Raw genomic sequence first — 26,578 nt, 5'->3', positions numbered from 1 at the left:
ATGACACAGCCAGCAGAGCTCGTTGAGTTGTTGAAAATGGCTCTTGAAGCTACAGGAAATGAACAGTAGACATAGAAAAAGAACAAGGTAAATCCCAAAGAGTGGAAGGACAAACTTAATCAAGAGAAAAGTCAAAAATAGAGAAGAAAAGCAGTAAACTTGACAAATAAAACCAAAAGCTTGTTCTTTAGAAAGACCAATAAAATAAGCAATATTTGGCAAATATGATAGTGATGGGACTAGCTATAAAACAGAGAGTTTTTTTTTTAATTACAAAAGAATACCATGGTAGCTTTATACCAACACATTTGAAAATCTGGACAAAATGGCTGATTATTGATTAGTTATGTGCAGCCATTATTTACTCCTGTTTTGAGTAGAGAATACAAGTAGCTTTATGAAAATAGAAAATATAATCAAAGATATACACCTTAGAAAGACATCAGTTATTTTCCAATGTATTAAAAAATTAGAAGAGTCCTAATACAAAAATCAGATATGGAAAATTTACCCAAAAGTAACTAGAAGCACATTTCTTTTAAGATCTTAAATTCTACCTCATATTAGCAAATAGATTCCAGCAACATATTTTTAAAAAGTCATTATGATCAAGAGGGATTTATCACCATAAAGCAGATTTTTTCCCTAATTGGGATTCCGGCAGATGAGCTATGGGACTTTTCAAATCTCCAAAAATAATGACAAGAATAGTGACAGAAAAATAGGAGGCTGCAAGCAAAAACATTCAGGAAATGAGGAGAAATGAATGAGATTTAATAGATGATTATGACAGCCAGGATAGTACAGTTTGTTGGCACATACTTCATACAAGCTGAGGCTTTGGTTTTTTTGTTGTTGTTTTGTTTTTGTTTTTCTTAATTAGGAGAAATGTCTTAGAAGCAGCACTGTGGGGGGGAAGAGAATGACAATCTAGTCTCTAAGCTCTACAACAGAGAGTTGTCCTTCTCTGAGGAGACAGTAAGGAAAGCTGTGTCATCAGGGGAAGTCAGTTTTTTTTTTTTTTTTTTTTTTTTGCGGTACTCGGGCTTCTCAATGTTGTGGCCTCTCCCTTTGCGGAGCACAGGCTCCGGATGCGCAGGCTCAGCGGCCATGGCTCACGGGCCCAGCTGCTCCGCGGCACGTGGGATCTTCCCGGACCAGGGCACAAACCCGTGTCCCCTGCATCGGCAGGCGGACTCTCCACCACTGCGCCACCAGGGAAGGCCGGAAATCAGTTTTTTATTCAAGTCAGAAGATAAAGGAAACATTAAAGGAAAATAACTGAAGATTGGGAATTTTGGTAATGACAGACTATATATTCTAAAGGATACACAGAAACTATTTGGGGAGTGAGAGATTGGAAAGAGACGGGAGATTAGATCAGATCAAGAGATGTAAGAGGTTATGGGGATAAAAATTAGTATTTAAATATCTTGAATGCTTGGACTTTTGGTAGTTACAGAGTAAAATGGGAATAAAAGCATGATGAGATTAATCCTGCTGGTCTTCTGGGGGAAGGTAAGTGGTGAAAACAGAGATATGGAGACACGCTGACTGCACTGGTGGGGAGTACTGGTTATACACCATACTGGTGGGCTTTCAAAACGCTAAATGGAGGTGGGGTCCTGGCTAGGGAAGGGGAAGTCTATATCGACTTGGACAACAGAATTTGGGGGGGGGGGTGATTTATTAAATCCAAGAGAGTAAAATATATCAAAAACAGTGGAGGTCGGGAATCAGACAATGTGAAGAAGTTGGGGAGAGAGGAGGAATTGATTGGGGGTGGGCTGTCCCTGAGTCATTACTTGGTGGTGAGCACTCCTTAAAAGACAGAGCTGGGGAGTAGAGGTTTACCTAATGCAGCGCTGGAATTAATTAGTTGAGGTAAAATATGTTTAGGAACATAGGAGTCTATCACTCACAAGTGTGGAAAAAAATTTCATCTCCCAGTAGAGACACTGCATTTTACACTTGCCATCAGGAAGATGAGTGTTGATGGGGGTCTGTATGATCATGGGCTGATGATCCATAACACATATAGTCATAAAGATAAATGGGTTCTAAGTGGATCTGGTGATAGATTCTATTCACACTTCTGGTACTTCTTATTAAAATGACTACAAACTCATTCCAGGGATGTATGTTCTTTGCAATTAAAGATGAAAACCAGGCCCCTTAATGAGCCCGTATAGGGTAATACATTGTCTAGTATTAGCATCATGCTATTGCCACTTTTCAGGAAGCACTGTTCGCTAGAGTCTTTTCGTAATTTTACAGATAATCATGAAGTGTAATGTAATCATGGGAAAGCATTTACAGGAAAACTTCATTTATTTGGCATGACTGGGAAATAAATGTTCCTACCTTATTATTTTAGATAACTCAAACATCCCCCTGGAGAATCCAAAATTTAAAGAAAAAAATCTGTTCTCAATGAACTTCTTTTACAATTTGTTGTTTCTTTAAATACGGTAAAAGAACATAATTTAATCCTTTCTTGACTACTTAGACTAAGCAGGCTAGAGTCATATCTGAAAGCTAGGTAGCCAAGGCCAAGATATTTAACTTCTCTCAACTTTCCTTTTCTCTTCTATAAAGTCAATACCAATTTTATAGGGTCATTATGAGAATTTAATGAGATAATGCAAAGAGAGCTTAGCTCCATTTCTGTCACACAGAACACAATCAAGCGTACCTATGATTATCAGTAGCCTCATCAGATCAGCACCTTAATTAGTAACATCAAAATCTGCCTCCACTCCAATCAAATGATGGCATCAGATCATATGACCCTCGACAAAATGACTCTAGACTACTGAGGTTTTGAATTATAGTTCCGTGTTTTTCAGTATCTTCACTCTTTGCTGCAGTGTGTGTGCCTATACACAACTGCATTAATTTTTCTCTTCAACCACTGGATTTTCTGTTTCTAATATATTCTGGTATAACAAACTTGATACCTGAATTTACTAGGACTGTGTAGACTAGGTATAAAATTAATTTTGAATGAGAGCCAGAGGGCCTCTGTCATAAGCAAAGTCATGGATATTAGTGTATGAAATTGGTGACATCCACGTTGGTTATTGAGAAACATTTCTTGAATTCATCTCAACTTTTCAAATATTTGTCAGGCATCTGTTATATAAAGTCTAGATCACTGTCATAGCCTTTTATTTCATGATCAAATGCATTAGAGCACTTAATATGTTCAAGATGTGCTGCTGTACTAGGTATTAGGAATGCAAAAGTGATGAGCTAGGCCCTACTTTTAATTAGGGAGGCTGACCAGAATCTTCGCCATTGTAATATCTTAAGATTGGTACGGAGGATCAGGCTTAAGTTATTTTACCTAGACCTGAGTTTTCTAGGGGAAATGATATTTAACTTGGTTAAGTAAGAGTCAGACAAATAAATGAAGAGAAAGGCAGGGACATTGGAAGTGTAAAGGTCCAGAGGTAATAAAGAACTTGGAAAAGTTGATGACCTGAATAAAGCTCACTGTAGGCGAAACATAAAATGGAACCGGAGGATAATACTGAGTTGTAACGCTGAGTACGTACATTAAGCAGGGACACGGATATGTAGACTGTGTAAACCATGGTAAAGATTTTGGGCTTTTTTCCAAGGATTATGAAGGGCTGTTTAAAGGTTTAATCTGTGAAGTGATATACTCAGGCTTATGCTGAGTATATCATGTTTCAAAGGTCATTTTATGTTAACCACAGATAATGGATGGAGAGTACAAGTCAAGGGATGGGGGACGGTGAGCATGCTGCCCAGTGGTCCGGCGGGGAGACTGCAGTGACCCACACTAGAGCGTGGGCAGTACAAATGGTAGGGATTTTCACGAGGGAAAAACGGTAGGACTTGAAGACCAATAGAATAAAGGGAGTGAAAGAGAGGTAGGTGTCAAGGCTGACTTTGTGTTGCCCAACTTCACAGATGGTGGTACAATTTACTGAACAAAGGAATACTGACAAGGGACCACACTTGAAAAAGAAGGTCGAGAACTGAGACTCAAAACTTGGCAAATTTGAGGTACCTTTGAAGTATATACTTATCCCCTGGGAAGGGGCCAAAAGGTACCCCAACTCTCCTCCTTCAAAGATTCATTACTGTGTGTATTCCAACCTCTTATGCTGTTCCATCAGTCAAAAGTCCTGATAGTATGTCCCAGCAAGGCCACTTCTAAATTTTTACCAAGAGGAAATGAAAGTATATCATCCACACAAAGACTTGTAGACAAATATTCCTAACAGATTTAGTTATAAAAGACAAGACTGGAAACAACCCAAATGCCCATCAGGGAGTGCAAAGTTAAATTGTGGTATATTCTTGCAGTGGAATACTATTCAGCCATAAATAAGTAAGTGAATAAATGGAGTAAGCTATTGATATATTCAATGACATGAATGTATCTCAAAATCATTATGCTGAGTAAAATAACCCAGACCAAGAAAAAAAAAAAAGCATAATGCCATTTTTATAAAATTCTAGAAAATGTAAACTAATATATAGTGAGTAAAGCATAGAGAGAAGAAAGAATTGCAAAGCTGCACAAGAAAACACTGGGAATTATAACATATTTGGTATTTTGATTGGGATGATGGGTTTGTGGGTCTACGCATATATTAAAACTCACAGTATTTAGTATACTTTAAATATGAACAATGTATTGTGTGTAAATTGTACCTCAATAAAGTTATTAAAAAGTCAACCCCCTGATCACCTGCTTCTAACCAGGTGAGCTCTCATTCCCTGTTCTATGTCCCATCATAACAACCTGTTTGATAATTAGCAGCATACCTGTTTGCTCCTTCTCTCCCTGTGGATTTCCAGCTGGGCGCCAAAAGAGATTAAGCCCCTTTTGTTCCATGTGTCTCTTACAAACCTAACACAGTGAATGAAAGGATGAAGCATTGGTAGTCTCACTCATGCTGGTAAATATCTGAGAATGAACACCTTTTCCTATCAAAACAGGTCCTACGAGGACAGGGCAATAGGGGATGGATCAATGGTGGATACTAGGAAAGGTGTCTGCTTACTGTGCTCTCATATGCAAGTGAGGGACAGGAGGGTAAACAGGAGAGGGAGTGAGATAGTTAGGAAACAATGCTTTAACTTGAGACACATGTAGAAACCAGTAAAGAAAAATCTACGTGGAGGTGGAACACAATACAAAAACTATCCCATTTAATTTATGCTACCTAGGAGACACCAAAGAACAATGCTTACATTTTAGGAATGGTGTTGGAAGTGCAAATCGAGAGGGAGATTTTGTGCATATGTTAGATGCAGCCGTCGGGGAACACCCATTCTGGAATGAAGCGATGTCACGTCACTTGGGGTTTCACTGTCATTCAGCTTCACTCTGAGCTCACTGCCCTCAGGAAGCTAGCAGGTTAGACGCTTTAACTGAGAAGGCAAAGCTTTGAGTCCTGGGAGATATTCCTGTAGCTGAGAGTTTAATTTTAACTAAATGGAAATGGCTCATGACATAAAAGCAAGATTGAGCCTTTATGGAACATTTTAGGATTGTACATGGCGGCAGTCCCAAGATGAAAAACCAGGGTCCAAAGGTAATCTGAAAAAGATGCCTGTAGGGTCACGTAAAGCATCTGAAATGACCTACCATGGAAAATAAAATCCTAATGGGCAAATCCTTGTGCTTTATCTATACATACAAATGGAAAGTTAAATAGTTATCTAGCTGTTTTCAGATATTCAGTTTTATGCAAACGATGTTATTCTTAACGGCATTTTTGTAAGGCCCTCATTGCATACCATTTTAATTAAATTTTCATTTATTTAGCCACTGTGTTCACTGCCACGGAGCTGTAAATTCTAATTTAAGATATAATTATTTCCTGATTTCAAGGATTAGCCTCTCCCTGTGCTACTTAAATAATACTTAAATAATATGATAGAAATTCTGTGATTCAACTGAAAGATAAGAACAGTGTTTCAAGGGGGTTGGAAGCAGAGAGATCTATGTAAGCAATATGGAACAAGTAACTTTGCAAAGAAGAGATGGGCTTTGAGGCTACTCTTGAAGGATTCTTGAACTGGGGAAGTGATATAAGATAGAGAAGGGCATCCACATAGGAGAACAGGAGGAGTACAAGAGAGATACCACAGAAAGCTCTCAGGTTTCCCTCCTTGTTAAAAAAAAAAAATCTTATGGTGTCTGAGTTTGTTCAAAGTCTAAGGAAAATATTAGCATAGCAGGGCTTCTCTATAATGGTGTAATGATCGAACCTGAAATAGAAACCACCTCAGGACAGAGGGAGGGTAAAAAGGCGTCAATTTCTCATTGTCTCCCATCAACACCCACTGTAGACATAGTTCATAGATTAAAATCTTTTTTGACTGTGGACCTCAGATTGGACTGCCTGGGAATATGGTGTTCCACAGCACAGGCTAGTTTTATCTGTTTCTGGATTTATTTTTATGCTTATTTTAAACTTCTGTAGTGAGAGATACTCTAGCAGGGTACTAAATATCAAAATGGAATTCATCTTTACTAATGGCTTTAAAGTTAATCTGGGTTAGTGATTATAAAATTATAGATATTAGTATTTCCCTACTGTGTGATGAAAGCAACCCATGCTATACCATGCATTTAAGAAATGTCACCACACAAATCCCAAGATGGTCTTCCTCCACAATTCCAATGGCCAAATCCTTCAGGAACAGAATGCCATCCTCTTCTTAAATAATAATGTTAGATATAGTACTATTTTTAGAGTTGCTTGAGGGTTTGTTTTCTTGGTGTTTTTTTTTTTTTTGCCGTACGCGGGCCTCTCACTGTCGTGGCCTCTCCCATTGCGGAGCACAGGCTCCGGACGCACAGGCTCAGCAGCCATGGCTCACGGGCCCAGCCGCTCCACGGCATGTGGGATCTTCCCGGACCGGGGCACGAACCCGTGTCCCCTGCATCGGCAGGCAGACTCTCAGCCACTGCGCCACCAGGGAAACCCTGTTTTTTTTTTTGATGTTAACTATAACAGGCCAAGTAGGAGGCATAACCAATATGAGAGGCAGATCAACTTGCCTAGGGCCACAGATACCACAAATAAAAGAAAATAATTTTAACACGTATTTAATATTTTATAGGTTCTAGGCAAGATTCTATGAACTTTCACATACGTTAAGATCACCGTAACAACTGTGTGAAGAGAATATTATTAGCCCAATTTTATGGATGAGGAGACAGAGGCTCAGTAAGATTAAAAGCTACAGAACACAGATATAAACTCAGGTCATCTGACCCCAATCCCAATATTCTGTGTAATCATCATGATTAAAGTAACATGTATTAGGTACTTGTTCTATGCCATCTTCTCTGCTAAGTGTTTTATATAAATCATCTCATTCCCAGCATAATGTCCCTAGAAAGGAATATCACTGGCTAACATTCACAGATTCAGAAACAGGTTGATCAAGGTCACGCAGCTGATAAGTAACCCAGCTAGAACTTGAAATCTGAGTTTAGAACACTCTTTATTAATATATTTTGCTGCCTCTTAAAGGATAGTGCAATCCTAAAAGTGAATTCAGTTACAGGTATTAGGACCTTATTCAGGCAATATCTATGTGATAAAGTGAGGGAGAAAATCCATTCTCTTGGGGAATCAGACAGCAAGCACACATTGAAATCTCATTAGAAATTAGTTACAGCAAATAATACGTTTAAATGTTTCAGTATATCATCCTCCTCCACAAAAAGGACACTTCCACTTTTGCTTAATATCCTATCCTTAATTAGCAATGACAAGAGCCTCAATTATGGATTGCTTTCTATATGTGCCTAAAGCCATGCTTAGCAATTTATATAAAATATCTCATTTAATCCTCACAACCAGACTATTAAGTCTATGATTTCTTCCTGTCAATCAAGGGAACAGTATACAAAGCTCAAAGAACTCGAACAGCTACTAACCTACCTAGTTAAGGGAAGCAGAGCAATTCTGGCCCACAAACACCTTGGAAGCTAATCATCTCTGCCTTTCACATGGAAGCCACAGTTGTGAGATTATTCAGCAGTCACCCGGTGAGATGTAATGCATTTTATCTGATACGACTGTGGGAAATGTGCTATAAAAATAAACCCAGTGTGCCTTGCTTGTTGTGCCGAAGAAACCTCCCTGGACAGTATGAGTGGATAAAATATTGAAGAAATATTGCTGCCCATGATTAGAGTTAGAGGGATGGAAAAAAATGAAGCATATATTTGAGAAGGGGATAAACAGCCACAGACTTCCTTACTTTTGTCCAGAGAATGTGAGCAATTCAGCAAAGAGCTCCTAGCCTTCGTCTGTGTAAAACTATTGCTAGATGTTAACTTGCCAGGGCTGCAGGACCCAGCACCTCCTGCATGTATACCCTGTCAATGGAATGTGAGCAAAGGTAATGAATGTCACTTCTGGGATGGAGTGATTAAGAGCAGAGCCTCTACACCCTTTTCTCCCCTGTCTTCCAACTACATTCCAAAGGCTTTGAGGCCCTAGGAAATAGAGTCAGGACATAGAAGAAGCCTGGGCTCCTAATTCACTTCATGGAGAAAAGATCTCAGCAAATAAAAAATATCATGTTGGATTATGTCCTTAAAAGCACAAACTCTATTAGATAGATTTCCATCTTGGGCACGTGAATACTCAAATACATAATAAGACTAAATAAAATATTTTTCTCCTGATATTCTGTTCATAAGACTATAATGATACTTGTCCAACTGTACAATAATTATGTGTTAACCTCTATGACTCCCCTCAAGACTGGGAGACCCTCCAAGGTAATGATAATGACTTTTTCACCTTTCCAGCTCAGCACCTAGATCAATACCAGGTATAGTATCCACAGTAACAAATATTTTGTGAATATATGAATGATGTGTAAATACATGAATACAAGTATGAATAAATGAGTGGAGAGACTGGAGTATACAGAGAATAAAACAATTATTTTCATAACAAGACCACACAAATTACTTTCCATTTGACTTTAGAATGCATTTTTGAACTTATATTTAAATGTGGGTGTGTCCAAATCAATTCAAAATCATTCAAATAATAGAATTAAGTCAAACCATGAGAGGTTAAAAAAAAGAAAAGGAAAAAGCTTGTCTCTTTTGTTCTTCATCCTCAATTTCTCTCCCTAAACCTTTCTGGCTTAGGCAAAGCACCAACCTAACTTGAATTGTCCTTTTTCATTCAAAGTGTGTTACCTTCCTGCTGAGTGTCTGAAGTAAAAGATAAAGAATAAATATGTTCTCAGCTCCTGTGAGGCTGCAGGTTTAGTCTAGGTAAAGAAAGGGTAAAATAGAGAAGTTTGCCATTTTTTATATTACTTTCAAAGTTCTTCAAGGCTGTTTTAAGTCACATACCTGAATCAGAGGGTACCAAGCAGTCTGCTTAGGTATACAGTTCTGAATCTAATGTTTGTAAGTGGGACATGAGATAATGATCCCCTCAACACTTGGGGCTGCCTGGTACAGCCTGGGTTACCCAGAACCCTGCAACTATTCACATTCAGCCACAAATAGCCTCTGTAGGGTCTCCCAGGAAGGTTACCCAAGAGAGAGAGAGAGTCAGACAAAAGGTCAAAAGTGGTCTCGGATGGCAGACACCGTGAGAAACGCCACACCCATGGGTCCATCAAAGTTCTCTCGCCATTCAACCAGCGGGCATCAACTTGTGCAACAGCCAGCGGCGAGTATGCCAATGCTCATGGTGAACAAGAGATCGCCAGGACTGCTACAAGAACTAATGATCCAGAGCAAAGATACAGCAGGTCAGGGGCGGGAGTCCCAGGAGACCTTGTCAGCGTGGGTTTAGGTGGTTACCCGCCCACCTCTATCTTCATGTAAAGATGATATGACCGCCTAGTGGATGTGAAGGCTCTACCACAGTCTGTGCCTTCTACCATCATTATTGGGACATACCTTACAAAAGCAACCACCAACTTGGAGCGAATTCAGTCTCATACACATCATCAGATGATACTGCAATGAGTTTTTGTGTGCCAAAGAAAGAAGAAACTAGATTCTTTGAAAAACACTGGCTTAACATTTTTGATCGTAAAAATGATTAAAATTTTGTCTAATGTGACGATCAAAAATAGAGAGATGTTATTAAAACATTGATTAGAATTACAGTCACAACTTCAAGAATAAGACCTGGTAAACAAAACAAAACAAACAAAAAAACCAAAAAACACTTATGTTTGTGGAAGCAACTACAAGTTTCTCAGTAAAAATCCTGAAAAGCATTACTTGAAAATTATGTAAATTAAGTATTTGATATCTTTCCCAATACTTTATACTTTATTATGGCTTGTTATTTTAAATTTTTATTTATATTAGTTGTTTTACTTTATGATTGTTTAATATAAAGGCTATACAATTTTTACCAAGCTCCATTTAGATCCCCTCTAGTTTATTCTAGTATAGCATACAAGTATCATTTAATAAGTGTGCCATGAAGTGAAAACAGTAAGCAGTAGTACCTACCTATATAAGCAGCATATTAATATTCACAACTAGACAACGCGTTCTAGAGTCGAAGGGGGCAGAACCCAGAAGATACCCTTAGCCTACTGATTAGGTAAATATTCAATTTAAGATGATGTATTCCCTAGACCACACAAAAAATAGATACCAGTGTAATCATAAGATTTGAGGTCTGTAATTTTATCTAGCAATGTAGCCCTTAAGGCAGCAATCGCTGGTGTTTCATGAATTAATTGCCTACCGTGGAGCTTTTCAACATAGAATACAAATTTAATCCCACACACCTTACTATTATAAAATTTACTTACATTTTTCATGACACATGCAGAATCTAAAGATTTATAAATATGGAGTAGATAATGCTTTCCATTTAAATTTGGCATCAAGCCATCGCTCTGAGCCCAAAATAACAATGCAGACAACGCTGGTTTAAAAAAAATCCCAGATTTACTTAATTTTGGCTGTTTGTTCCTTTGCCTAAGTGTTTGTTTTTTCTTTTTTTTAAATCTTACTCTCTAAAGCCAAGCCAAAGTTCTTTCTTCGAAGAATCAGATTTTTTGACTGATGGTGAAGCAGATGGATCACAAAATTAGGAGGTAGGACAACTGGATATTTCTGATTACAACTCTTTTACAGATTTGTTTGCTTGAGTATGGTTTTTTGCTTCTTATTTGAGCTAGAGTTTCCTCATCACTAGAATGAAGGTTTTCATTAAATATTTCTGAGTGTTCTTTTGAGCATCATGTGAATTTGTGATCCTGTCTAACTTGTTGCAGAAAAAATTTAAATGTATATAATCTTAGAAGTATTTATACTAGTTATAAATTCAAACAAAGTAGGGATTTTAAACGCTGAATTATCCTGATTTTATGCCATGCTGCCACTAATAAACAAACAGCAAGTTCCCTGATAGTGATTCTCTATTATGGGATATTGATATATTTTGGGATTTGGAGGTTGGATTGACCTCCCCCTGTTTACAAGACACAACTTTCTGATTTGCCACCTGCTATGTCTCCTATTCATCTTTTTGTAAGACTTTTTAAACATGCAGCAAAACCCTCATGGTACAGAATTTCCCCCAAGTGGCCCACATTTGAACAGTAGGATTCAACTGAGACTTGAAGATGGGCCACACGCAGCACACCCTGCTGACATGTTCCTCTACCCACGTCCCTCCTTTTCTCACTGCCTGGTAATTGAAGTGTATTTTTGTCAGTGGTGTCAAAGCCTGTCTCCTAGGCTGTCTTATTATTTTTAAATCCCCGACAAGTCCACCACAGTGATCCAGCTCCTTGCACTTTATAGGTGCTCAAGATCTATTGGCCAAGCGAACACGTCTCTCTCAGTTTCTCTAGACTTGCAGGTCCTTAACTGCGGACCCTAGGGTGACTGGGAGACACAGCAGCTGGCCTGGAAGAAACTGTGCATAAACCACAGATTTTTACTTATGCAGCTTTGTGCATTAATTCTGGATAAGCACATGATAGAATGTCATATGTGTGAATTTTATTTTTCAGGTGTAGCGATGGTGGGAAAGAGGCTGGCAATAGCTATTGTAGACCACACTGCATTATAAAAAAATCTGATAAATCCAAGCAATTCAATTCAAAATGGTCAATTAAGGGGAAAAATGCAGTCATTTAACTTGATAATTCTACATGATACATTAAGTCTCTCACAGACTCCACCACAATGAAAGCGAAAAGAGTTGAATGAAGGTAGAGGAAGATTTTCTTTAAGGTCCACTACTTGATTTCTTTTAGCTCCTAAATACGTGGGAAGCAGTAAAGCATGGTGCTCAGGCCATTGTACTCACCTGATCTTGGAGCTGGGCAGTGTAATTTGTGCACTGGCTGAACAGATGGATAACTAATCATAGGCAAATTCTTAACTTTTCTCTTCCTCAGTGTCTTCATCTGTAAAATGGGGATATTATTGGTACTTACTTCTTAAGAGCTTTGTGAGGATTAACTACACTAATCCATGGACAAGAGACATGTTGTCTACATAACAGGTGCCCAATAAGTTACAGTGACTGTGTTGAGTTTTTGATACTGCCCATGACAACAATGATGGCATATGTCTATTTTTATCATTATAGTGTGATTACACGTCATATATGTTGTATCTCCTTGTTCTGAGATTAACATAGCCTCTTTTAGAAACCACCAAAAGGCTCAACAGTATTGGTGAGAAACATCTGTGAGCAACAAACATTCAGACACAAACATTCAATTAAGACGACCGCTTCCAGAAGCAGTCTCTGAAGCATGTCTGATCTAGAAGGGATGCCCCCATGCACTTCCCGCTGGGAGAGAATCTTCTATTGTTGCCAGTCAGGATCATTCCCTGTTGGTTTAAATTAACCTGAAAGATCCTCAGCAGTTTAGGTATGTTTAGCTCAACATCGCAGATTGTTTATACCTGTGATGCAGGCACGTCAAAAAAACAACCACTGAGCCACTGGCTTAGGGTTTCCAGCTGAAGCTACAGCGGTTCTTTTCTGTAAGCACAGGAAATCAGCCAAGCTCAGTTTGCTTAAGACATTCAGGTAAACCGCTTGCTTTGTCAGAGCGCTCTCCCAGGAACGACCAAGATATTCCGAATCATTTACTTCTTTCCCATTTGCCATTCTTTTCAGGAGGTGGATTCCCCAATCGTAAACACAGAGAAAGTGTTTAATCAGAAGCAGCCAGAAGTGATTGGTGATAACTGGGATTTAATGGCTCAATCTCAAATCTAGTTTCAGTTCTGTTTCACCAGAGATTTTTCAGATTCTTGCTATGAGAGTTTGGCAGAAGACAATAAAAATCATGATTTCCTCACTTTTTTCTGATGTTTTGCTATGGTGCTAAGTAATATGTTCAGTATTCCCCTGGAAATATATAAAGCACTTGACGTGGTGTGTTCATCACTTGCCTCTGACTAAAATGTCCAAATGACTGAGAATTAATGAAAATCATTATGGATAGGAGCAAAGGATGTGTACCAAGATGTTCACTAAAGCATTGTCTACAATTGTGAAAATGAAAACATATAAACTGTATAACAATAGGCATGAAGTATTTACTACTACATGGACTACTATGAAACCATTAAAATAATGATGTAGAAACAAAAACATGTGAAAAATGGGTTTTAAAATTAAACAATAACACACTAATATTAGATTATTTAGTTATTATTCTGGGTCCAACCAGAAGAAAAACAAACAGTAATTTGAGCATGGAAAGTGTAATGAAAAAACTATTAATTATGAAAGACGATTAGAGTAAGGAAGGAATGGCCAGCGACAAGTAAAGAGAACGCCAAAACACACAGTTAGCAGAAATAAGGAGAGCCGCTAACCCTCCAGTTGAAAAGAAGACCTCCTCCTCCCTGCCCACAGGACTGAGGTCCAGACCCGGTTGAAAAGACCATGACTGTGGCTCACTGGATGGTAAAGAAGCTGCTGTGGTGTCTCCTGGTGGAACTTTCTGGAAATATGCCCTCTGTAAGTTGCTGGAAATCCACATTCTAGGGTTCCAGTAAAACTATGCACGGGGAGATTTCTCACCTGAGGCGCTACTCCAAAACTGCTTGATAGAAGATGCTGACGGAAGACGACAGCTTCCGTCTCTCTGCGCACTGCTGAAGCCGACTAACGGAGAAGTTGTGAGCCCCGGGAGCAGGACTGAGGACGCCCTCGGAGCTGCAGGAGTGAGTGGGTGCTGAAGACGCCACCAAGAGCCTTCCCAGCAAGCACCGGGGCATCACGAAGCAACACCTTCCTCAGGTGCCATCAATTAGGAAAGCCTAACATCACACGAGCTGGCCAAGGAAAAACTATTTAAAGGACCCATAGCACTTTTCACAGAGCAAGTAACAAAACAGTGAATTTCGAGCTGAGAGGCGGTAACCAATGTTACCTCAAGAAAAATTAAATTAAAACGGAGTTTTTTTGTTTTTTTTTTTACGGTACACGGGCCTCTCACTGTTGTGGCCTCTCCCGTTGCGGAGCACAGGCTCCGGACGCGCAGGCTCAGCGGCCATGGCTCACGGGCCCAGCCCCTCCGCGGCATGTGGGATCTTCCCGGATCGGGGCACGAATCCGCGTCCCCTGCATCGGCAGGCAGACTCTCAACCACTGCGCCACCAGGGAAGCCCTAAAAAGGAGTTTTTATCACATAATCAGTGAAATGCAAATTCAAGCAATAAGATGCATTTTTGACTAAAAAACAAACTGACACAAAGAGTATATAATATTAAAACGTTAACAATGGCTCTCTTTGGGTGGGAAATTACCAGTGAATTTCTCATTTTTCTTGGAGCATTGCCATATTCCTACAATATAAATGTACATAGATTTCCAATGCACAAAAATAAAATACAATTATCAACTCAGCTACCCAATAAACTTAATATTCACTCAATAACTTTTACTCTGTATTTAATTACAGCATAAAATGTAAGAACAAATGCAATATGGATGCTGCATATTAAAGGAACTCGATCAGTCTTACTCATTTTGTGGAATCAAGGAAAGGACCATTCAAGCGTTTCCATGAGTTTCTCTTCCATTCCACCTAAAACTCCCTCTTGCTGGAGGAATTCTGTCCATCAACTTCTAGTTATCCAAATCAACACATTTAATATATCTTACAGGGGTATTAGTGCTTTGTGTGTGTGGGGGGGAGGGGTGGTGGGTACAGGTGAAATAAGTTTAGGAATTGATCAATGTACCAAAGGGGAACAGGTTTACATATTACTGTTTCTGTCTGTACATACCACACAGGTTTGTACAGAACTGCAATAGTGTTTGGATCTAGCTAGAGCCTGGATATGATTCTGCTTTACCAACCCAACAAGGAACTTCTTTGCACATGACTGAATCAAGGTGAATGAACATGTTTGGGGGAAGTTTTAAAGGCTTACACAAAGCACTACAGCTCTGTCAAGTGATGTAATATAATTATAAACTGTTGCCTTTCAGTCTACCTTCCTGTATTTTACTACACTCTACCTTATTTTAAATGTGATTTAAGGAAATGTTTTGCTCCATACTTTCTTAGTCTATCCCTCCCTTTCTTCCTCTCTGCCTTATAAAAGAATAAATATATAATCGAGCCAAAAACAAAACCCTCCAGCTTATTTGTACAAAAAAGCTTCAACTAGCAACCTGTCCATCGACGGATGAATGGATAAAGATGTGGCACATATATGCAATGGAGTATTACTCAGCCATAAAAAGAAATGAAATTGCGTTATTTGTAGTGAGGTGGATGGACCTAGAGTCGGTCATACAGAGTGAAGTAAGTCAGAAAGAGAAAAACAAATACTGTATGCTAACACATATATATGGAATCTAAAAAAAAAAAAAAGGCTCTGAAGAACCTAGGGGCAGGACAGGAATAAAGACGCAGATGTAGAGAATGGACTTGAGGACACAGGGAGGGGGAAGGGTAAGCTGGGATGTAGTGAGAGAGTGGCATGGACATATATACACTACCAAATGTAAAATAGATAGCTAGTGGGAAGCAGCTGCATAGCACAGGGAGATCAGCTCGGTGCTTTGTGACCACTTAGAGGGGTGGGATAGGGAGGGTGCGAGGGAGGAAGACGCAGAGGGAGGAGATATGGGGATATATGTATGTGTATAGCTGATTCACTTTGTTATAAAGCAGAAACTAACACACCATTGTAAAACAATTATACTCCAATAAAGATGTTAAAAAAAATAATCTTTAAAAAAAGCTTCAACTACAAAGGGACATGTTACCGCCTGCTACCATCAATATAATACCTAACAATTTATCACTGACGCTGTAAGAAAATTAGTGGTGTACCTAAAACCATCTTTTATTTTAAATATCCCTTGTTGTGCTAGTAATGATTTTCCTTTATTATCCCCAAGTCATATATTTAAACCTAAAGGACAAACCCAATTTCACTTCTCTAAATTATTCTACTGTAACCACATGTACCCTAACTGTAGGAGATGCTTGAGCCATTTTCTACTTCAAATTCTGAAAGACTCGTGCTCACATCATCCCCACTGACACTTTTGCAAATGACCAAAAATTTCATCAAGGCCACTGGATCAGAACAATTAGTGGGTACATCAAGTAAAAAGCAATATAAAGGGTTAACACTAAGAATACCTTGAGGGAAAAGCCTAATTGTGTGCCTCTGTAGGTAAGACATCCATATTTCTTTTAAAATGCTTTTAGGGCAATACTACAGATGCATGTTAACATACCCTGCTTGATTTAAAAAAACTTTAATGGTGGAACACATCAAATTCAAATCGCACAAGTTGCAGCGCTTGATTTTTCTTAAAAGGTCCATTTTTACTCCTTACTCTTCAATCTTGACATCACTTTTGGAATGCGTCCCCAACACCTGCCCCCTGATCCAGGCAGCAGTGATATTTCCTTACGTCTATGTTTCTTTTATCACATTGCATCATAATCATTTACTTAATCAACTTTCTGCTTCACTACAATATGAGTTCTGTGAAGCCAGGATCCATGTGTTATTAAGTTTGAATCTCCAAAGTTTAGTGGATTTGCTGTTTCAACAAATATTTATTAAATGTCTACTCTTTCCCAGATGTGTGTGCCGGGTGTAAATAAGGTGGCTTGTCAAAAAGAGAGATGCGGTTCTTGGGCTCATGGAATTTAGAGTTCAGTGAGGGAAACAGTAAATTAACAAGAAAACATTCTAACAGATAATTACAAATTCATACAAGTTCTATAGTATAAAATAGAAAGACGTTGCGACACATATTAACCTGGGGGAATTTCTCGGGATAAACAGGACAAGGCCACCCTTGGAGGCCACTTGGAAGCCACTTGGAAGTATGTGAGGCTCAACATAAGGGAATAGAGTGTGTGAAGTGTCTGAGTCCAGGAGAACTCAGCAGGAATAAATGGAGGAGTGAAGAAATAAATGATTTGGAAATGAACACTGTGGCAACATGATGGAAAGTTGAAACATTACCTGTGTCTCTAAGAAGCTTATAAACAGCAAGGAAATTGAGCCCGAGAATCCCCAACCTTTCCGTCCTGCAAGTCACTCAACCTATTTCTATTCTTTTTTCTTTTAACCAAGGCAGACATTGCTAATCAATCACGGCATTCTTCCCCCCTAAGGCTGGACAGAGCTTAAATTTTTTTCTTAATTCAGTGCTTCTGCCAACAATTACCACTCATTCAAAATGGGCACTCAAGATGGTACCCTTTTGCCCTTCCTGATATAAGTGGTTAATACCATTTTTACCTAATTAATAAACATTTGATATTGGCTTGAGGGGGACAAGAGGTAGCAAACTGAGCTAATATATATAAAGCAGTGAAGGTTGTAAATGGATAAGCAGCCTGGCTCATTACAGGTGCTGAACTGATAGGAGTGATTATAATGATGCTGGGAAAATATGGGGCATCCAGTAATTGATGGGAGCTAGCATTTGAGGCCACTCCTGAGGGTGAGAGAAATTACCAAGTGGGAAGCACTGAGTCACTGAAGTCACTCTTTCATAACGCCATAGTTTTTAGCTAACATAACGTCATATGTTAGCTTGGGACAGCCAAGCTAATATTTTCTCAAAAATACAGAGAAAAGAATATCTTTACACTCAAGTAAAAAAAAAAAAAAAGATAATCATCAGAAAGGATATATGCAGTTGGAAACTAGCATCTTGACCTAGTCCTAGTACATTTAGAAATGAAACCTCATCAGCTTTACTGACTTTACCACTTAGTCCGTGTACCAGAACTTCAGCAAGCCAGAGTTAGCCAGTCTAAAACATTCAGTTTTCCCCCACCTGCACTGAGTGAACCATGCATCTTAGGTATAAAATGATAGCATTTATAATTCAGTAAGAGCTAAACCCAGAAGTACTCTAACATATTATTAAGGTTGAAAATTTCTTAGAAACCAAAGAAATACAGACGTTTAGTTCTTATGATGATATTAATTGGAAATACGTTGCATCTACTACATGTTGAGAATCTCCTTGGATATGAATTGATGCACTGAGACCTAGCCATAGGATATAGCTACCCAATCCACTGCCTACTTATAAGTTCTTCTGAATAAGATTTTATTATATATTGTTTCACTTTAGAACTGCCTATGTTGGGCAGAGTAGTTTTCCTGAGTTATAGTAATAGTTACCACTTTGAGTGTCTGTTTTATGTCAGTGCCGTGCTAGGCCTTTTATATATATTATTTATAATGCATACAATAACCCAGTAAAGACTGACCTGATTTCTACCTCACAGACAAGGCAACTGCAGTTCAGAGAATTTAAGGAACTTGTTCAATTTACGTAACTAAATCAATGATAGGGATGGGATTTGGATGCAGTTCTGTCTCACTCCAGAGCTCATGTCATTTTCACTACCCTTTGTTTGCACGTTAGCTCTATCTCATTCCACAGCCACACACAGATTAGGGAAAATTAGAGGACCACCCCAGACACCACATTTGTAAGGGCCTGCCTTTAGGAAGGGGGAAAGCGGGCTAGCTTGTGGGGGAGAGAGTTGTTCCCATCTGATGCTAGGGCTTGTATAGCCTCCATCAGCCCCAGAATCTCTCTGACAGCACCTGAGCAATGTATGTGATCAGCACTTTCCATCTTCCTTATGGTTACATATGCTGATTAATTTTTCCTGGTATAGATGCTCATTTTAACAAGTCACTCGTTGTAAACAGGGCCAGGTGTAGGGCCCATTTCCTGCTCCACCCACTTTATTGAAGCCAAATACTCCATCTATATCCTTCCCGAGTTGTATCTCACAGTTATAGACAATAGGCACTGTGAGTCTTAAGCATGAATAGATTGACATAAAAGCATTCTCTCTTCACTAAAAGGAAAAAAAAAAAGTACACTTACTGGGTGATAATATGGCAGGAAGTCTGCTATATATGTTTATAAACAGGGTACCGAGGTATACTTATTCCACTTTAGCTCACAGATGCTTTCACTCGTTTCCTGATTTTCGTTTTGTTTTGTGCGGCTCACGACAGACCAATCCATTTCTGCAGAGATCAGGCCCTGCAGCTCAGGGCCGACTCTCATAGATACTCTGAATCAAGTACAGGGATGAGCAGCTGGGAAGATGGGGGAGGCGGTCAGGGAGGCAGGGAGACCTGAACAGATGAGTAACGGGGACCAGGAAGGAGGACAGAGGCTCCATACATGATTAAACATGAATATGGGCCCTCTTGCCAACCAGATGCATCACCTTTATGCAACTGGAATGACCCCTTTTCCCACACCTCCCTACGCTACACAGAATGCTTTGACTGATTTTTATTGACAGCTCAGCATGTGCTATAATAGCAGTAGCACACCGAGTAGAACAGGTTGACAGTGTGGCAGATACCGCCATCCCTTTCCAATGTTTGTAGGCTTTCTGAGCAGGCCGTGGGCATCCCGTGCACCTCACTCCTCTTCTAGCAGAGGCCAAGCGATGCAGACATTAACTATGCACCTAAATGAGACTCCTAATGAGACAGAGCAGGACCCTATGATCCTTTCCCCTAACCATGTCCTCTGCCTGCTTTTTGTCTGTGGAAAAACTTTAGCCCAAAATTAAGTTTAATCAGAGAAGTGAGAAAATGCAGAAGCAAAAAATAATAATAATTCATCAGTAAGCAAAGTTAAGGACCTTTAGTTCCTCCTCAATGGCTATAGATAATATTCTGAGCCATATCCTGTGAGCTGTGTGAAACCCCACTAGGTGAAGAAGTTAAGTACATGATGACCAGACTGTAGGCATGACATAAGCTGCCACAATTCACAATTCTGAGAACTGGCCTCAAAGAAATGAGAACGAACCAACCCTGGAACTGAAGACTAACTGTACTTAAAACAATCAAGATGACACTGGTCAGACCACCGATGACCAATTTCAAGATGACGGTCAGAGCTGACTGTGCTGTTTCTGCGTGTAGCCCCCCTCCCTCCGTCTATAAAAGCTCTTGCCCCCTCATTGGGTGGGTGCGGGGAGTTGGCCTTCGGACAGGCGTCCTCCCTCCCACACCCCCTGGTCGCCGGCACCCAAAACAAAGTAAACTTTCCTTTCCACCAACCTTGCCTCTTTACTTGCTTTTGAGTGGCGAGCAGCTAGACCCCACCTCCGGTTACACTAACAGGAAAGGCAAAGAGAAAAAATCATTCAAAAACATGATGTAGAGAACACAGATGTAGAGAACAAATGTATGGACACCAAGGGGGGAAAGTGGCGAGGGGAGGGTGGTGGTGGGATGAATTGGGAGATTGGGATTGACATATATACACTAATTTGTATAAAATGGATAACTAATGAGAACCTGCTGTATAAAATAATAAATTAAATTAAATTAAAGAAAAACATAAGTGGCATTTTATGCACCAGTTCAAATAAGGGGGAACCTAATCATTGTGAATGATAAACCAGTTTGTGAAAAACCCACTGCTTATTAGAACAGCACGCTCCATGTAAAAAGAAATTTTCTAATGGTAAATATAGCAGAAGGCTACAATTACAACCGTTCAATGATTGCAATCCACAGAAAAGCCATTTAGTGATAAATTGGAGAGCAATAGGAGATTATCACCTGTTTAAGCTTCCACTGATTCTATCAAGTTGTTTGCCTGGCAGTAGCTAGGCTATGATGGAAAAGCTGAGAAAAACTCATTTTTCCCCTATCTAAATATTATTAATTGCAAGCATTCATTTTGAAAGATTTGTGGCTCTTTGGGAGAAAAGGATCTACTTGACAACTACTAATTATACTTAATAATAAATAATACTTATCATTTACATAATTATTTTCATATTTAAATCCTTTCACAGATTTTGTTTCCTCATATGGAATATCAGTGCAACTTGACTGCATATAATGTTATGATATTTCTGTGAAACCAGCCCCAAGTAGTAAGCTTTCGTAAGAAAATTGGGGCCTTAATCTTATCTATATTAACAAGTGTTAACAAATCATTAGAATTTCCTTTTTCAGCACCTGAAGAGGCGGGCAGTATTGAACAACTATCTGAGGAACACTGAACTGACTTTTTGGCAAAACACCCAGTTAACGTCAAAACTGTGCAAAAATATTTAGAAGAGGCAGAGACATGAGGCAACAAGACCAATGAGAGACGTATTAAATTAAAAGAAATGCCTCTCTCTCTCTCTATCTGCCTACCTATCAACAGGGTGAAAACAAAAGAGCGAAACAAATGAAATCAATATACTTAATATAGTTGTGAATGTAAAGGTCTGAATATAGATTTTTTAAAAATTGTCTGCACGAGTTGGATATTTGACCTAGTGAGTACATGTGTAGAAATTTATTCTAAGGATTTCACAGAAATCTAGGTACCATGGCATTAACTGGAATACTATTTGTAAAAAAGAAAAACTTGGAAATAATTTGTTTCCAACAATAGGGCATTGTTTAAATAAGTGATATCATATGTTGAAATATTAAATAATTTTTAAATTTTCTAAATGAGGAATATTAGATCATGTGGGAAATTGTCATGATAACATTAGGTGAAAAGGTACTAGAAATAAAAATTATATAAACAGTATATCTTATCCTTATTAAATAATGTATGTATAAAATATATGTAAATATATATGTTTATATAAATATATATGCATATATAAGTGGGAAAATGCAAAAATGGAAAAGATAATATTTATCTCAGAGTTCTGCAAGTGTATTTATATTTTTCCTTTACATTTTTCTGTATTTTATAATTTTTCTACCATAAAATATTAATTTAATTACTATGTATTTTTGAACAACTATTTTTTAAAATTGTTTTTACATATAGAGTGGTCACGTGTTTGCTTAACAGAGTGCAAGTGAAAAATAAAGGCTGTTTTTGTGGTTCTCATGATGTTTAAAAGACTAAAACAAGTTCTGAGACCTCGAAGTCTACTTTGGCCACACAATTCCACATCTAGTCTGGGAGCTCATCATAAGACTATCAAGCAACTGGGTGAAAAGATATATGCTGCAACACTATTTATAATAGGAGAAACAAGGAACCAACATTAAGGTCTACCGAAAGGGGATTTATGAAATGAATGGTGGTACAACCACTGCCTAGAGCTACAGCTATTAAAATGATCATGTTCCGGGAACACAAATTCACCCAGGAGGGGCTGTTCTTGCAGGCTGTTTGCATCAAACAGGAAACGCTGACGATGAAGCTCTCGTTGGAGAACACCTCCCAGGGCATCAGATGTACCTGCGCTTCAACTTCCCCCACATCCAGGTAAGGCTGCACACCAAGTATCACCAGACTGTCCACTTTTCAGGAGAAGCTGCAACATGCCTAGGCTTTTCAGATGTTGTGCAGGCCCAGGGGTGGGACTGAGGGGTGGGAAATAAAATGTCTATGGGCTGAATTTAACTAGTCAGCCAAGAGTTTGCAAATTTTGATGCAGAATTAAATTTATAACTATGTAATAATGGCCAATGCTTACATTAAATTTTAAAACGGGTTTAAAACATGATGTTTTTATTTAGGTTAAACTATGTGTATATATTAGTATGTTTGTGTGATGTTCACACAAATGAACATACACACAATATAGGGAGATAAAAAGCAGAGATGAATGGATCTGAAAGTACTTTTCTTTGGGTAATGGGTTATTTTGAATGACTTCAGGGGTTTTTTTCCATACTACTCTATATCTATATTCTATTATATAAAATATTGTATATTTATACTATTCTGTATTTTTATTTTTGAAACAAACACATGCAGATTTTATGATATAAGAATTAGACAATTATACTTAATAGAAATATAGATTTCCTTTTTTGCATATGTTGTCTCATTCTGTCTCAAAAGGACCATGTCAGAAGCACTAGATCCAGTTCTGAGCATTGCCTTTTTGGGAGTATTTTAGAAAACAAAAGCAAGTACAAACATCAATAAACAAGATGGGGAAGGACCTAGACATACTTTCACAGGATTTTTAGGAAAAAACATTAGATGTTTTTCTGAAGAAAAGTAGACTTCAGTTGTGTGATAATGGACTACAAAGATGTGAAGTGCAAACATGGGTATTTGAAACTCAAATATTTTTCTCTGTAGTTCCATCAGGTCAAGCTAAGACCAATGGGTGACATGCTTCAGGAAGGCAACTATAAGGAAGTACTTTGTAGAAATTATAGCTGTTCGTATGCTGGATGACTTAACTCACCAAGTAGAGCATTCAAGATACGAGGAGAGCTCAAACAGAGGCCAGATTACCAGTACTTTTATAGCATGAATTCTTACACTGGATGAGGTGATAAAACAGATGACGTCAACTTCTAAAATCGAGATCATATTTCCCTTTGAGTCCTAACACTATGATAATATAATCTCAGTTATGGTATAAAGCAGGTAACTGATTTGAGAAGGGTACTGAGTTTGAGGACATATTGACTGATTCATTCCACAGATACTTTACTAAGGGACTATGCTAAGGGCCTGGGATCCCATGAAACAAAATGCCAGCAGAAGTGAATCTCTTTAATGAAGCAAAGTATGTGGAAGACAAATCATTAAATGCTTACTTACAGTAAAGCATGCAATGTATCCTGAAATAGGATATATAAATGACTATATGTCCAGGGCTTGCCCCAAGAGCAAGTCTTCTCTAAATGGATTCTTTTCTTTTCTCTTTCTTTACCTTGCCTTCCCCACTTATACCTCAGCCTAGCTTCCCTTATATGGGAAAGGAAATAGGCAATCAAGTCCAGGAAGTGAAGACAGTGCCATACAGGAAATATCCAAGGAGAAACATGCCAAGACACATATTAATCAAACTATCAACAATTAAATACAAAGAAAAAATATTAAAAGCAGCAAGGGAAAACAACAAATAACATACAAGGGAATCCCCATAAGGTTAACAACTGACCTTTCAGCAGAAACTCTGCAAGCCAGAAGGGAGTGGCAAGACATATTCAAAGTGATGAAAGGGAAAAAGCTACAACCAAGATAATTCTACCCAGCAAGGATCTCATTCAGATTTGACGGAGAAATTAAAACCTTTACAGACAAGCCAAGGCTAAGAGAATTCAGCACCACAAAACCAGCTTTACTACAAATGCTAAAGGAAATTCTCTAGATAGGAAACACAAGAGAAGGAAAAAACCTCCAATAACAAACCCAAAAGAATTAAGAAAATGGGAATAGGAACATACATATCAATAACTACCAATAACTAATGTAAATGAATTAAATGCTCCAACCAAAGGACATAGACTGGCTGAATGGACACAAAAACAAGACCCCTATATATGCTGTCTACAAAGGAACCACTTCAGACACATACGAGGGACACATACAGACTGAAAGTGAGGGGATGGAAAGATATTCCATGCAAATGGATATCAAAAGAAAGCTGGAATAGCAATTCTCATATCAGACAAAATAGACTTTAAAATAAATACTATTACAAGAGACAAAGAAGGACACTACATAATGATCAAGGGATCGATCCAAGAAGAAGATATAACAATTGTAAATATTTACGCACCTAAAATAGGAGCACCTCAATACATAAGGCAAATGCTAACAGCCATAGAAGGGGAAATCAACAGTAACACAATCATAGGAGGGGACTTTAACACCCCACTTTCACCAAAGGACAGATCATCCAAAATGAAAATAAATAAGGAAACACAAGCTTTAAATGACACATTAAACAAGATGGACTTAATTGATATTTATAGAACATTCCATCCATAAAGAACAGAATACACTTTCTTCTCAAGTGCTCATGGAACATTCTCCAGGATAGAGCATATATTGAGACTTGTCACAAGTCAAGCCCTGGTAAATATAAGAAAATTAAAATCGTATCAAGTACCTATTCTGACCATAATGCTACAAGACTAGATATCAATTACAGGAAAAAAACTGTAAAAAATACAAAAACATGGAGGCTAAACAATATGTTACTAAATTACCAAGAGATCACAGAAGAAATCAAAAAATACCTAGAAACGAATGACAATGAAAACACGAGGACGCAAAACCTACGGGATGCTGCAAAAGCAGTTGTAAGAGGGCAGTTTATAGCAATACAAGCCTACCTCAAGAAGGAAGAAACAACTCAAATAAACAATCTAACCTTACACTTAAAGCAAATAGGGAAAGAAGAACCAAAATAACCCCAAAGTTAGCAGAAGGAAAGAAATCATAAAAATCAGATCAGAAATAAATGAAAAACAAATGAAGGAAACGAGAGCAAAAATCAATAAAACTAAAAGCTGGTTCTTTGAGAAGATAAACAAAATAGATAAACCATTAGCCAGACTCATTAAGAAAAAAAGGAAGAAGACTCAAATCAATAGAATTAGAAATGAAAAAGGAGAAGCAACAACAGACACTGCAGAAATACAATGGATCATGAGAGATCACTACAAGCAGCGCCATGCCAATAAAATGGACAACCTGGAAGAAACACACAAATTCTTAGAAATGCACAACCTTCTGAGACTGAACCAGGAAGAAATAGAAAATATAAAGACAGCAATCAGAAGCACTGAAATAGAGACTGTGATTAAAAATCTTCCAACAAACAAAAGCCCAGGACCAGATGGTTTCTCAGGCGAGTTCTAGCAAACATTTGGAGAAGAGCTAACACCTATCCTTCTCAAACTCTTCCAAAATATAGCAGAGGGAGAAACATTCCCAAACTCATTCTACGAGGCCACCATCACCCTGATACCAAAACCAGACAAAGATGTCACAAAGAAAGAAAACTACAGACCAATATCACTGATGAACATACATGCAAAAATCCTCAACAAAATACTAGCAAACAGAATCCAACAGCACATTAAAAGGATCCTACACCATGATCAAGTGGGGTTTATCCCAGGAATGAAAGCATTCTTCAATGTATGCAAATCAATCAATGTGATAAACCATATTAACAAATAGAAGGAGAAAAACCATATGATCATCTCAATAGATGCAGGAAAAGCTTTCCACAAAATTCAACACCCATTTACGATAAAAACCCTCCAGAAAGTAAGCATAGAGGGAACTTGCCTCAACATAATAAAGGCCAT

General features: G+C 38.4%; 2 protein-coding genes and 1 long non-coding RNA gene across 24 annotated transcripts in view; 2 read left to right on the top strand and 1 right to left on the bottom strand.

Annotated features, from left to right (window-relative positions):
* The window catches only part of LOC117199207 (uncharacterized), a 1,082,321-nt gene that overhangs the window by 769,156 nt on the left and 286,587 nt on the right, over positions 1 to 26,578 (bottom strand). For 9 of the 22 annotated variants that reach the window (XR_007470924.1, XR_007470928.1, XR_007470926.1 and 6 more), the window contains exon 4: positions 14,422 to 14,658. The exons of 7 other annotated variants lie outside the window; for them this stretch is intronic. The gene's annotated coding sequence lies outside the window, so the exon portion shown is untranslated. Of the gene's footprint in view, positions 1 to 10,994; positions 12,430 to 14,069; positions 14,659 to 26,578 lie in introns of those variants that run through there. 6 more of the 22 variants (XR_007470935.1, XR_007470936.1, XR_007470938.1 and 3 more) reach the window with 2 other exon arrangements.
* The window catches only part of LOC125960856 (uncharacterized), a 229,726-nt gene that overhangs the window by 22,116 nt on the left and 181,032 nt on the right, over positions 1 to 26,578 (top strand). The window lies entirely within an intron of this gene.
* The window catches only part of LOC125960839 (uncharacterized), a 254,745-nt gene that overhangs the window by 117,695 nt on the left and 110,472 nt on the right, over positions 1 to 26,578 (top strand). The window lies entirely within an intron of this gene.

Source organism: Orcinus orca, chromosome 13, assembly GCF_937001465.1.
Source record: "Orcinus orca chromosome 13, mOrcOrc1.1, whole genome shotgun sequence".
NCBI classification, from domain to species: domain Eukaryota; kingdom Metazoa; phylum Chordata; class Mammalia; order Artiodactyla; family Delphinidae; genus Orcinus; species Orcinus orca.
The sequence above is the reverse complement of the archived record's forward strand: the minus strand, read 5'-3'. Positions and strand labels throughout refer to the sequence as shown.